The sequence below is a fragment of the Lycium barbarum genome, chromosome 2 (assembly GCF_019175385.1).
Source record: "Lycium barbarum isolate Lr01 chromosome 2, ASM1917538v2, whole genome shotgun sequence".
NCBI classification, from domain to species: domain Eukaryota; kingdom Viridiplantae; phylum Streptophyta; class Magnoliopsida; order Solanales; family Solanaceae; genus Lycium; species Lycium barbarum.
Genome location: NC_083338.1, coordinates 20754687 through 20767304, shown reverse-complemented (window position 1 = coordinate 20767304; position 12618 = coordinate 20754687). Strand labels below are relative to the sequence as shown.

The window sequence follows — 12618 nt, the reverse complement described above, 5'->3', positions numbered from 1 at the left end:
CACATATCCTAAGGACTAATTTTCCCTCAAGCAGGTTGTCATCCACCCATCATCAGGAAAAGCCCTTTCTATGACTAAAAAAAAAATCTACCTACGCCCGATTCAAAGGCCCCCCCTCGGGAAAGAACCGAGGCCATAAGAAAACCAAAGGGGGTGGATGATGAATGCCTACTAATGAGAGACTTAAGAAGTTATCAAAGAAAAATAAGGAAAATAAAATCTTTTTGAATTTTTTTTCAACTTTTTCTATTTTTTTTCGACACTAAGATGCAAAACTACTAAAAAATAATCCTAAGGCATACTAATCATCATCCGCAACTTCAAAACATGTTGTTACAAATCATGGACGTATTTTCCCACCCCACACTTAAAATTATGCAATGCCCTCAATGCATATATATTTGAAAAAAAAAAACGTAAGCAAGGTAAGAAATACTCCCTGGGGCCCACTAGGGCCTAGTTAGCAACATGCTCTCATCATCAAGGGGCGAATGATCCCACACTTAAAACTGTGGCGTGCTCCTCAGCTTTCAACTTTTGGGTACTCAGACTTCCCCTAATCGTCGTGGCACGACATGAATCAACTTTGTCCTCCACCTCGAACTTATGAATTTCACCCCTAATTTTGCATCCAATTTTCTATCACGTTTCTGGGGCGGTGGTGTGAAAATAAAGGAACCAATCAATAGATATCGTTTCTTGAACTTCTTGGTCCTTAAGTGAGGAATGTCGCTTTGTCTTTTCGGTGTGGCAAATTTCAGGATGTAAGGCTCTTGTTCCTCATCTATACACTTCTTTATCAATGTGGAAGGCTCGATTTCCATGTCGCCAACCGCGCATAATGTAGAAAAATGTTTAGAACGAGGACCAACACGCTCTAACTCTAAAACTGCATTATTTCTGACATCCTAAATTTTGTATACCTCCTCAATAATGACATCATCAACAAAGATCTGATCGAATGGTTGGAGTTCCTCTATCTACTCCACATGCAGGCCACTATCCAAGGTAATATGTAGTTGGGCATTGGACGCCTTAACCTTTTTATTCATTTGTCCCTGCAAGTCATGGATATCTGAGCCAAATTGGTCTATCTCTTGTCCGAGCTCAGTTCTACCTTCTATCAGTTGTGTAGCCATGTTTGTAAGACCATCACGGAGAAACCCATGAAATTTCATTTGTTGAGCTTGTTCTGTTAGCCAAGATTGGCTCTCTATCTCTGCTTCTTCAAAGCTATCTACTTGTGGGAACTCGCTCTCTTCTTCTGTTTGAGGTTCGTCTTGATTATTGGCTAAGCCTATAACTTGTAGATCATTACAAGTTTCGGCCTCGACCTGCATCTCTGTGAGTTTGGCACGAATCCTCCCTATGGCTTTCCATATTTCTGTGTTTTGCTCCCTCATTAATGCATCATTCTCCATCATTTGCTCCCCTATTTGCTTCATCATATCGCTAACCCGAGCAAGACTTTCCACATCCTCCACTTCGTTACTACTGTCAACATCACAAATAACAGGAGAATCATAATATGGGCTCGGGGATGGGGAGTGAGAGTTAGGACAACCATTCCAATGACTGTCTTGACCACCACATATATTACAAATATTCCACTCAAAAGATTTGGAAGGTGCACACAACCCATTCCCGGAAATATTTTGACATTGTTACCACAAGTGGGGTCCTCCACAAATCAAACAAGGTTCACCAAAATAGGAACAACCAATATTCGACCAATTTTTACTCCAAGATGCCATATCAAGCAAACTAACCAAAATATTAAATTAAAAACAAAATAAAATAATAATAAATAAATAAAAACTTGAATAGAAATTCAAAAATCCAAATTAGAAAAACAGTAATATTGCTAAGTCCCCGGCAACGGCGCCAAAAACTTGTTGCTTGATGTGCCGTGAATTTCGGCACATTTTATGCCTTTGTAACTAGAAATCTTGCTTGATTTCAAGTGTTTTTACTTTGTTTCTTATGTTATTTTTGTTTTTTATAGGTTTGGTTGACTAAGGATCGGAAATGAGATGAAATGCTGAAAAAATGGACAAATGGAGCTAAATGACGGTCCGTAACTCATGTTACGGACCGTAACGTGATCCTTAACTCATGTTACGGTCTGTAACAGGGAACCGTAACAGGACCAAAATTTCCAGAAAGTTTTCATGGAAACATCCGTGTTACGGTATGGTGTTATGGTCCGTAACTCATGTTACGGTCAGTAACAGTGAACCATAACAGGACCACAATTTCCAGAAAGTTTTCATGGAAACCATCTGTGTTACGGTATGGTGTTACGGTCCGTAACTCATGTTACGGTCCATAACATGGAACCGTAACATCAGCCAAAATTCTAGAGATTTACCAAGTAATATCACACGTTACGCCTCCGAAGGACGGTCCGTAACACAGGTTACGGTCCGTAACATGGTGGCCGTAACAACAAGCTGACAAATGACGAAATGAAGGACGGATGGTAACCTGAGTTACGGTCGGTAACGATGCGGCGTAGGGGCATTTTTGTCCAGAAACTTGGCACGATTTTTGGCTCTATAAATACTTAATGTAGGGTTTTAATTCAAGCATTCAGATTTCTTTTGGAGGCAAAAACCCTAGGTCTTTAATCTTAGAAGTGGTTGGAGCATTTAAGGCAGCAACTTCACTCTCATTTCATCTTGTATTTTTGCATTGTAAGTTCATTATGTTTACTTGTAAGCTTTCTTTGTTATCCAAAATCATGAGTAGCTAATTTTAAAGCTAAGGTTGTGGAACCCATGATGGATATTATGTGAATGGGTTTCTGTTATTGATATATGCATAATGGTTGTTTGTATTCATTCAGTTTTTATAATTTAGCGTTGGGTGATGATTGCAAGCATTATCCTAAGCCATTATTTTAACTGTTCTTGGGAAAGAAAGTTAGTATTGGTAAGATTGAATGACAATGACTCGAGGCGTTAACCCTCGTTTAATAGACTAACTTAGGGATGAGAACAAGTCTAAATTGGCATTTTTGGTCATTCTTCGATTGCAACTCTTTTACATTCGGAAGAATCATAAAGAGGAAATACGACTTAACTGTTGGAAAACATTAAGAAGTTCTTAAGAGACCAAGTGCATATTCATAGAACAACCATTAGAAGTATATCACATTGAAACCTGAAGCATAATATCTAATCAAATTGGGGAACACAACCTTAGTCTCTATTTCGCATTAAATACAATTTCAGTCAAAATACTTAATTACATTATTCAACAACTATTTCAAACTATCAGGAATAGGATTAAAGCCTTTAAAGACTAGTATCGCATACGATTAGTACTCTTTTCTCTCCATATTCCCCGTGGGATTCGACCCCAACCTTGTTGGGTTACTATATTTGACAACGTCCGCTTTACGCCATTAATAGGTGTAATTTGAGTGTATCAAATTTTGGCGCCGCTGCCGGGGAATACGGTTTAGAAATTACTAATTGTTGTGTACTCTTCTTTAAAACTTTTTCTATTCCATCACACCTTGTTTGCTGTTTTAGTGAACCAGGTGAACATGGCAGGAAGACACAGTCGCAATCAAGGAAACCAAGGGGGAATTCAAGTGAACCATCTTGCACCAGAAGAAGAGGAGGATGAGAATGTATTTTCGGAATTCATCGACGAAGCTGATTATGCTTCTGCTGTAGTTCCTCCTAGAACGGGAAATGCTAATTTCAAAATTGATAGTTCTATCTATCAGCTATTGAAACTTGAAGGCTATTTCCGAAATTCTTCGGAGGATTGTCCACTCCGACACCTGAAGAATTTCCTGCATGTATGTTCCCAACAATCTCAAGGTGTTGTTCCTGTTGATGCACTGCGGTTACGAGTCTTCAAATATTCCTTGGCTGGCCAAGCAAGGGAATGGTATGAAAAGCTCCCCAGCAATACCATTCATACCTGGAACGAGTTAGCCAATATATTCTTGAAAAAATGGTTCCCACCAAGCAAAAAGGCTGAGCTTCGGGACAAGATCTTTGAGTTTAGACAACTTCGGGGGGAACAATTATATGCAGCATGGGAGCGTTTCAAATATTATCTAGCTCAATCTCCGACTCATGGATTTCCGGATGCAATCCTCACCGAGAAGTTCTACAAGGGGTTAGATACCATGAATCAAATTGCTGTCAACACTGCAGCTGGGAGATGCTTCATGGATAAATCATTTGTCAACATCACCAGGTTGCTCGATAAGATTACTACTCACAACCAAGCTTGGAATTCTAGTGATAGTGAAATCCTGTCATATGGTAGCCCTTCTGCTGCTGCGGTGGCCAAAGAAAATCATGAGCGAGATCATGCATTCGCTCAATTGCAAACCACCGTGGATTTATTATCAAAAAGGCTTTCGGAGAAAGAAGCCAAAGGTGTGAATGTTGTCGACGAGATGCCACCTCATGCTCCCGGAATGTACCAAGTCTCTGAAGAAGCTTATCTAGAGGGACAACCACAATATGAGGATGCGAATTATGTCAACAACTCGCAAGGGGGCTATCAAAGGCAAAATTATGAAGGTCCCGGTAATCACCCATGGCAAAAGCCTCAACAACAATTCCAAGGTAATAATTATGGAAGAAATGATCAAGGCAATCCAAGTCAAGGGAATTACAACAACTATAATTATGGCAACAAGAGCTCGAACCCCTACATTCCACCTAGGGGGCAAGCATCAAATTCCCAACCGTGGAGAGATAATTCAGCTAATAACTCTGCTGGCAACACGTCTAATGATTCTGCGGAACTGAAAAGTATGATGCAGAAAATGTTAATGAATCAAGACAGAATAGAGAGCACAATCAAGGGAATGTCTCAGGTCCAACTATCTCATTCAGCTTCCATTCAGAAGCTTGAAGCGCAATTCAGAGACCTGTCCTGAGAAGTGCATACTCCTCAACGGGGACAACTACCGAGTGATACAGTTCCAAATCCAAAAGGTAGTGAAGTAAACTCTGTGGAGAATGTACTTGCTATTAGCACCAGAAGTGTAAAAATACTTCAAGGTGCTAATAAAAAGGTGATTGATCTGGAACCAATTGTTGAAGAAGAAGCGCAACCTGATGTATCGGATGATGTTGTAGAGGGAGAAACAGGGGAGGAAGTCCCTATTATAGCGGAAGAGGAGCAGAACCTTGATAATCTTAAGGCACAAGGAGAAAAACAAGAAAAGGAAAAGGCAAAACTTTCTGGCGCTCTTTGTTGACACCCAATTTTGTCCCGCTTTTATTTAATTTTATTCACTCAGGCGTCTAAATTTACTGACGAGCTAAATACTTTATTTTCACTATTCTAGTTTTTTATTTCACTACTATTATTTTCGCTACTTTTATTTTTCAACATTTACGAGCATTACTTTAACACAAATTTTAAATGATCGTCATCATTTCATTTTCGGGTTTCGACTCGTTAAATTAATTACAAGACAACACTTTGTTAAATCCCTATGTTCTACATATTTCACATAGTATATTTTGTACTGGTTATTAAGTTAAAAGCCCAAATAAATTAATTGAAGGAAGAAGGGATCAATATTTTTGGATCAACATTTGAGTCCAAATCAGCCCATATATTAAACAGCCAAATAAACAACCCACATTTTATCCACCTACCTAACCAGCCCAAATTATTAGCCCAATTCCTATTCTAATTACCCGACCCGGTTCAGCCCAACACCTTACCCGACCCAGCCCACTTATATTTTCTAAAACCTAATCCCTTTCCCCTTCCCTTTCTCTTCACTCCCTTAGCTGCCGCCTCCCCCTTCTCTCTCTCGCTCAACCTCTCTCTTCTCTCACGTTCCTCTCCACTAGCGTCATCCCCCACGCCTGCTCCCTGCTCCTCACATTCTCCTGTCCCCCACGCCTGTCCCCGCTCCTCTCTCTCATACGCTCCTCTTCATCCTCACTGTATAAATAATGAAGAATTACTCAATTGAAAGGGGGATTCAGTAACTTTAGGGGACATTATTCAGTGTTTTCGAGGGAATTCCATGGTTTACTTGACAGTTTTGGAAATTCAAAACCTTATTTCTGTTTGCTCTTTTATTATTTCGAAGTCGAGTCTATAGAAAATTCGGGGGATTCAACACCGATTAGGGATTGAACGTTGATTAGGGAGATTATTAGATACGGAGTATTGTTTTCACTAAATCTTAAGCTTCTTTTATCCTGTTCTTGGTTTTATTAAAATCAGAAAATACTTTTTGTTGAAGATGCGAGATTTGTGACGAAGTTAAGTTCTTGACGATTTGATTAATTTTCGTCGTTGCTCGGCGAGAATTTTAATTACGACGGAAGTACTTTAATTATTGACTCGAGTTGCGAACCTATCGACGCGAGAGTAGATTCGAGACCTCGAGACCCATTTCACTGTACCCACAAAAGGTCGGTAAATCTCTTTTCATTATCTGTTTATTAGTAGCTTAAGTACTTTCCTGTTTGTTTCATATGTTGAAGTGTTTCATTGGTTCGATAGATATATGTTGGGTTGGTTTGATATTTCGTTAATATTAATAGATGATTGTGCCAGTTTCTGCTTAGACTCGGCTTGTATAGGTTCATATATGTTTAGCATATAAATTAGTTGGTTAGCTTAGCCTTAATTTGTGTTGATGTGTGTCTGTTTGAGTATCAGATGTAAGGGGATAATTTGTTGGAATGAATGTGGCCATATTTGAACACCTCCTAGTCGATATCTGAACCATTGTTTAGTTGCTTACCTTATTAGTAAAAGGGCACTTGGTTATAGAAACTGAAATCATAACGGCTTGAGTATTCTCGAATGATATTACTTAACTTTGTTTGAACACCAGTGTATACATGATAATTTAACTATGCCCCATCTTAAAAGATGTGTTAGCCTATCAGTTGAAACATGAGGTCCTAAGATTAAACTGAGAGTCAACAAGTGAAGATTTGTGCAATTTCTTTAATGATCAATTGAATAAAAATGAACTAGGAATTGGTAACAAGCTTTGCACACCTTGTATATAGGTTAAATCTCTGGTAGTTCTGGACAGTGTGTACATTAAATATGAGTTTGTAGAATGAGATTCCCTTCAAAGATGTTCTCTCCCTATTCAATCATCTAAGAATATGAATGAAATGACTTAGTTAAATGTGCAGTTGGCAAGATTAATAATGGAACAATAATGCTGGTAAGAGTCTGCCCTCTTCAATGTGTTGTCTTACAAAACTACTATGAAACTTATACATAGGATATACATGTATGTGCAATGTTGAATATATTTTAGTGTATATTGCCCTGTATATAGGGTATTACATGCTTGTGCGTCTTCATTTGAGTCTTTGAAATAGAAATGTTGTTGCTACGTTGGGTTCTTCCTTTCGGGTTGCTGTCTGTACAAACCAGGTTGTTGCCATATAGCCGCCTGTTATCGCCATTATTTACTACAACGAACCATCGATAGTTTGCTGTTATCTGGCTGAATCCCTGCTGCCATATATCACTTTGGCCAAACATTGTTGACTAGTATAGGTTGTTGCTCAATTGATATGGGCTGTTGCTCAGTTGCTTGCGTAGCTATTAAAACTCTGTGTACATCTGATCCGAACATGGATCCATTATGTTGGTTTAACTGCCTTTCTCATTACATAATACACTTTGTTTTAGTTGAAAGCTGTTGGACCTATGCTATGATTCTACCTATACATACTGAGCCATATCACTTACATAAGGATTTCACATGACTAATTATAAGGAATTAAGTGTATCACGTGCCTAAGCCATTATATTTCACTTTCATGCACCTCTATTTTGTCTGAATCTGTACATGTTTGTTCATTTGATCTCTGAGGATAGTTGTCTTTCTTATCAGCACCTTAACTGATATGATCAATGTAAGGACTGGCCTAATGGACCCTAAGATGTGTTTACCCTTTGTGAAGATTTAATTGGAACCTTGGTCCATATTAGTCCAATCTGTTTGTCTTACTGTCTAAACGTTATATAGAACTGCTATGTCCCTCTACAATTTGGTATTTGCTTTCTTGCATCCTGTAAGTGCTTCTACAAATGTCTACAATCACCCTAAGTGCTTGGTTTTCTTGTTATATGTTCAATCAGCCTCATGATACTTTACTTGATCCATGTTGCTGTTTGTTGACCATGTTTGCTGAACATTAAGTGCTTTTCCTTAAAATTGGTTAAGGCAGTTTAGGCACCTGACTGTATATTTACATAGAATATATACGCTCTGCTGATTTGTTTGAGTTTATATTTTATATGTTTTAACATTATCCATTGATCGTATACTAATCCTTTTCTTTTCATTTTTTATGCATGACATCTCGCATACGAGTCCAAGCGACTCATCATCTCCCACATTCGGTGTTGGGCCATAGCCCAACGTGATCTTCTCCTCTCTTGTCCAGCCTGCCCACAGCAACAACAACAAAAAAAAAAGACTTTCTGGCCCAAAGCCCGATAACAAAATAGGCAGCAGCAGCAGTCCTAAAAATGGACTGATCCATTTGCTCTTCTTTCCTTCTATCTTATTTTTGTTATGTATTTCTTATTTACCTTGTATGACTAACACTTTATTTTTGCCTTTTAGTTTATACGAATTATAGAGAATTAGTACCGGTAGTTGTAGAAACAATAAGTAGTCATCTTAAGGAAGAACTATTAGTAACTCCATCAGTTTTGTTTTCTTTTTATCTATTTTATCTATTTCTAAAATTGTTTATAATACTTATAGTATTCACTTATATTACACAATTGATCTTCAAAGACGCGAAGTCGCGAACATCTATTTAGAATTAAGGGTACGTCCTATTCTTATTATCTTAGAAAATTTTGAAATGTCACTAAGACGTAAGTATGAACTCATGTATACTTTATCAACAACTCTTCAAGTTTGAATCAATCACATACATTTTAGTTAGGCATAGTTAATAAACATAACAAAAAGGAGAAGGAAAAATCCCATCTTATCTTTATTTTTAAACAAAATCAGTTAATGTCTCCCCTTTTGAGTTATTTTCAAACATGTTTAAAACATTACACCATCCCGCGTTTTCTTCAATTTATTTTATGGCTGAACTCTTTTATGCAACTATTACTTTTCTACAAGTTTTATTTTGAATAACATTCTATTTCTATTTATGATTTCAGCAATACTTACAAATATGTTCTTTTTTCTATAATATTTGCACTTAGCTTAATTAATTCACTTAAGTCCGGTCGGTTAACCATTGTTAATGGGTCTTAAAGGATGCCTAATACCTTCCCTTTAGACTAATTGAACCCTTACCTAAAATCTTAAGTTTCGCAGACCTTAAACAGAGCTAACTTTAGAAAATAACTTTAATAAACTTTAGGTGTCCTAATTCACCATAAATAATTAGGTGGCGACTCCTTAAAATAAACAAAACATAGGAATCACCAATATGTTGTACTCTACTTTAACCCGGTTAAAATGGGGTATGACACTCTTCGCCCTTTGAGCCAATTGTTCAAATCTTCACCGCCTTTTCCTCAAAGGCTAGTGAGAAAACAGAAGATGAGAAGTGCTTGCGATTTTATGATCAACTCAAGCAGTTGACGATGAACATTCCTTTCATGGACGCTGTCCAAGAAATGCCTGGCTTTGCTAAGTATTTGAAGGATCTTTTAACGAAGAAAAATAAGCCATTGAAAAACGACAATGTGGGTATCACTCACCGCGTTAGTGCTATTCTTTCCAAGACCACAGTGCAAAAGAGGGAAGATCCTGGACCATTCACAATTCCATGCACCATAGGGCAACAGGATTTTGCCAGGGCTTTGTGCGATAACGGGGCTAGCATAAATCTTATGCCCCTGGAAATTTTCAAGAGATCGGGATTAGCGATGTCAAGTCCAACTACCATGAGGTTGCAGATGGCTGACAGATCGATAAAAAGGCCAGTGGGGGTAGTTCATGATGTGCTGGTTCAAATTGGGGAATTCCTACTACCGGCAGATTTCGTGATTCTTGATTGTGAAATTGATCAAGAGATTCCTATTATTCTAGGAAGACCTTTCCTTGCGACGGGGAGGGCTGTTATGGATTCCGAGAAACACGAGATCAAGTTCCGGGTGAACGATGAAGAGGTGACCTTTCACGCAAGCAAAGGCATGAAATTACCTAGTCCTTATCAAAGTATTTCAGTCATAAATTTTGTTGATGAGGTGGATGAAGCAGTGGAATTCAAAATGGAGGAAGAATGCTTGAGTGAAGCACTATCGGCCATATTGGTGAATTTTGATGCCGAACAAATGGAAGGATATACTGAGACTGTTAATGCACTCATCGGTCTGGGGACTTACTCTTATGAGCCCAAGAAATTGTCTCTTGATTTAGCGAAACGAACAACTCCTCCAGCAAAACCATCAATCATCGAGCCACCGAAGTTGGAACTCAAGCAACTTCCAGCCCATCTTAAATATGTGTTTCTTGGAGCAAATGCTACTCTTCCAGTTATTGTGTCATCACTTCTGAATGAGAGCCAAATTCAAAAACTCATCGTAGTCTTGAGGAAGCATTTAAGAGCTTTGGGTTGGACTATTGTAGACATCCGGGGGATTCTTGCCGGAATTTGTGAGCACCGAATTCAGTTGGAGGAGGAAAGTTCACCAAGTGTTGAGCATCAGCGAAGATTGAATCCACCGATGGAAGAGGTGGAAAAGAAAGAAATTATTAAGTGGATAGATGCTGGGGTGGTTTACCCGATTGCCAACAGTCCATGGGTAAGTCTAGTCCAATGTGTGCCAAAGAAAGGGGGCATCACTGTTGTCCCTAACTCAAAAAATGAGTTGATTCCGACAAGAACTGTCACCGGTTGGAGAGTGTGTATGGATTACCAGAAGCTGAACACGGCATCTTGCAAAGATCATTTCCCTATGCCTTTTATTGATCAAATGATTGATCGGCTAGCTGGAAGGTCTTATTATTGTTTCTTGGATGGGTACTCAGGGTACAACCAGATCAACATTGCATTGGAAGACCAAGAAAAGACTACTTTCACTTGTCCCTATGGGACATTCGCTTTTAGCCGGATGCCATTTGGTCTTTGCAATTCCCCGGCTACTTTCCAACGATGCATGATGTCCATATTCTCGGACATGGTTGAAAACTTTCTTGAAGTATTCATGGATGACTTCTCTGTGGTGGGAGATTCATTCGATGAATGTTTAGACCATCTTGATCGGGTGCTGCAAAGATGTGAGGAGACAAACCTCGTTCTCAACTGGGAAAATGTCATTTTATGGTAAAAGAGGGAATTGTCCTTGGCCATAAGATTTCAGAAAGAGGGATTGAGGTTGATCAAGCCAAAATTGATGTGATTTCACAACTCCCTCCACCCATTTCAGTAAAAGGAGTTTCTTGGGACACGCCGGATTCTATAGGAGGTTTATCAAAGACTTTTCCAAAATTGCAAATCCAATGTGCAAACTCTTGGAAAAAGAGTCCAAATTTAATTTTGATGAGAAGTGCATTAAGGCGTTCGATGAGTTGAAGCTGAAATTAACCTCCGCACCTATTGTTGTGTCCCCGGATTGGTCACTTCCCTTTGAATTGATGTGTGACGCCATTGGTCTTGCAATTGGCGCTGTGCTTGGTCAGCAGCTAAACAAAACCCTGCACCCAATTTATTATGCCAGCAAAACACTGAATGGAGCTCAATTGAACTATACAGTAACAGAGCAAGAATTACTTGCTATTGTTTATGCCTTTGAAAAGTTTCGAGCTTATTTTTTGGGTGCCAAGGTAGTGGTTCACACTGACCATGCTGCATTGCGCTATTTGATGGCGAAGAAGGATGCTAAGCCGCGGTTGATAAGATGGGTCTTTTTGTTACAGGAATTTGACTTTGAAGTCAAAGACCGAAAAGGGTCAGAAAATCAAGTAGTTGACCATCTCTCCAGATTGGAAGCACCAGGGAGACCGATTGATGTGCTGGATATCGATGACACTTTTCCGGATGAAAGAGTCTTAGTCATCTCCAATGATGTGGCACCATGGTATGTCGATATTGCCAATTATTTAGTAACTGACATCGTTCCTGAAGAGTTGAAGGCATATCAAAAGAAGAAATTCATGAGAGATTGTCGACAATTTTATTGGGATGAGCCTTACTTATTCAGGACGTGTGCTGACAATATGATCCGGAGATGCGTGGCGGAATCTGAGGTGATGAATATTTTGAAGGCGTGCCATGATTCTCCGGTTGGTGGACATCACAGTGGAAATCGAACTGCAGCCAAGGTGCTAGAGTGTGGCTACTACTGGCCAGCCATTTATCGTGATTCAAATATGTTGGCACGCTCTTGTGATAAATGCCAACGCCAGGGCATGATAGGTAGGAGGCATGAAACTCCGATGAATTTTGTTCTTGCGGTGGAGCTCTTTGATGTATGGGGAATTGATTTTATGGGGCCCTTCGTGAGCTCCTACGGCTTGAAATACATTCTTGTTGCTGTGGATTATGTCTCTAAATGGGTGGAGGCAGTGGCCTTGCCTAACAATGATGGTAGGAGAGTCAATGCCTTTCTAAAAAAGAACATCTTTACTAGATTTGGCACTCCTAGAGCTATTAT

The 12618-nt window shown here is 39.1% G+C and overlaps 1 non-coding gene across 1 annotated transcript; it reads right to left on the bottom strand.

The window, feature by feature from the left end:
- Window positions 1-3997: 3997 nt before the first annotated feature.
- LOC132629569 (small nucleolar RNA R71) lies at window positions 3998-4104 on the bottom strand. The gene has a single exon (XR_009578338.1). It is a non-coding gene; the product is annotated as a small nucleolar RNA R71 (small nucleolar RNA).
- Window positions 4105-12618: the final 8514 nt, after the last annotated feature.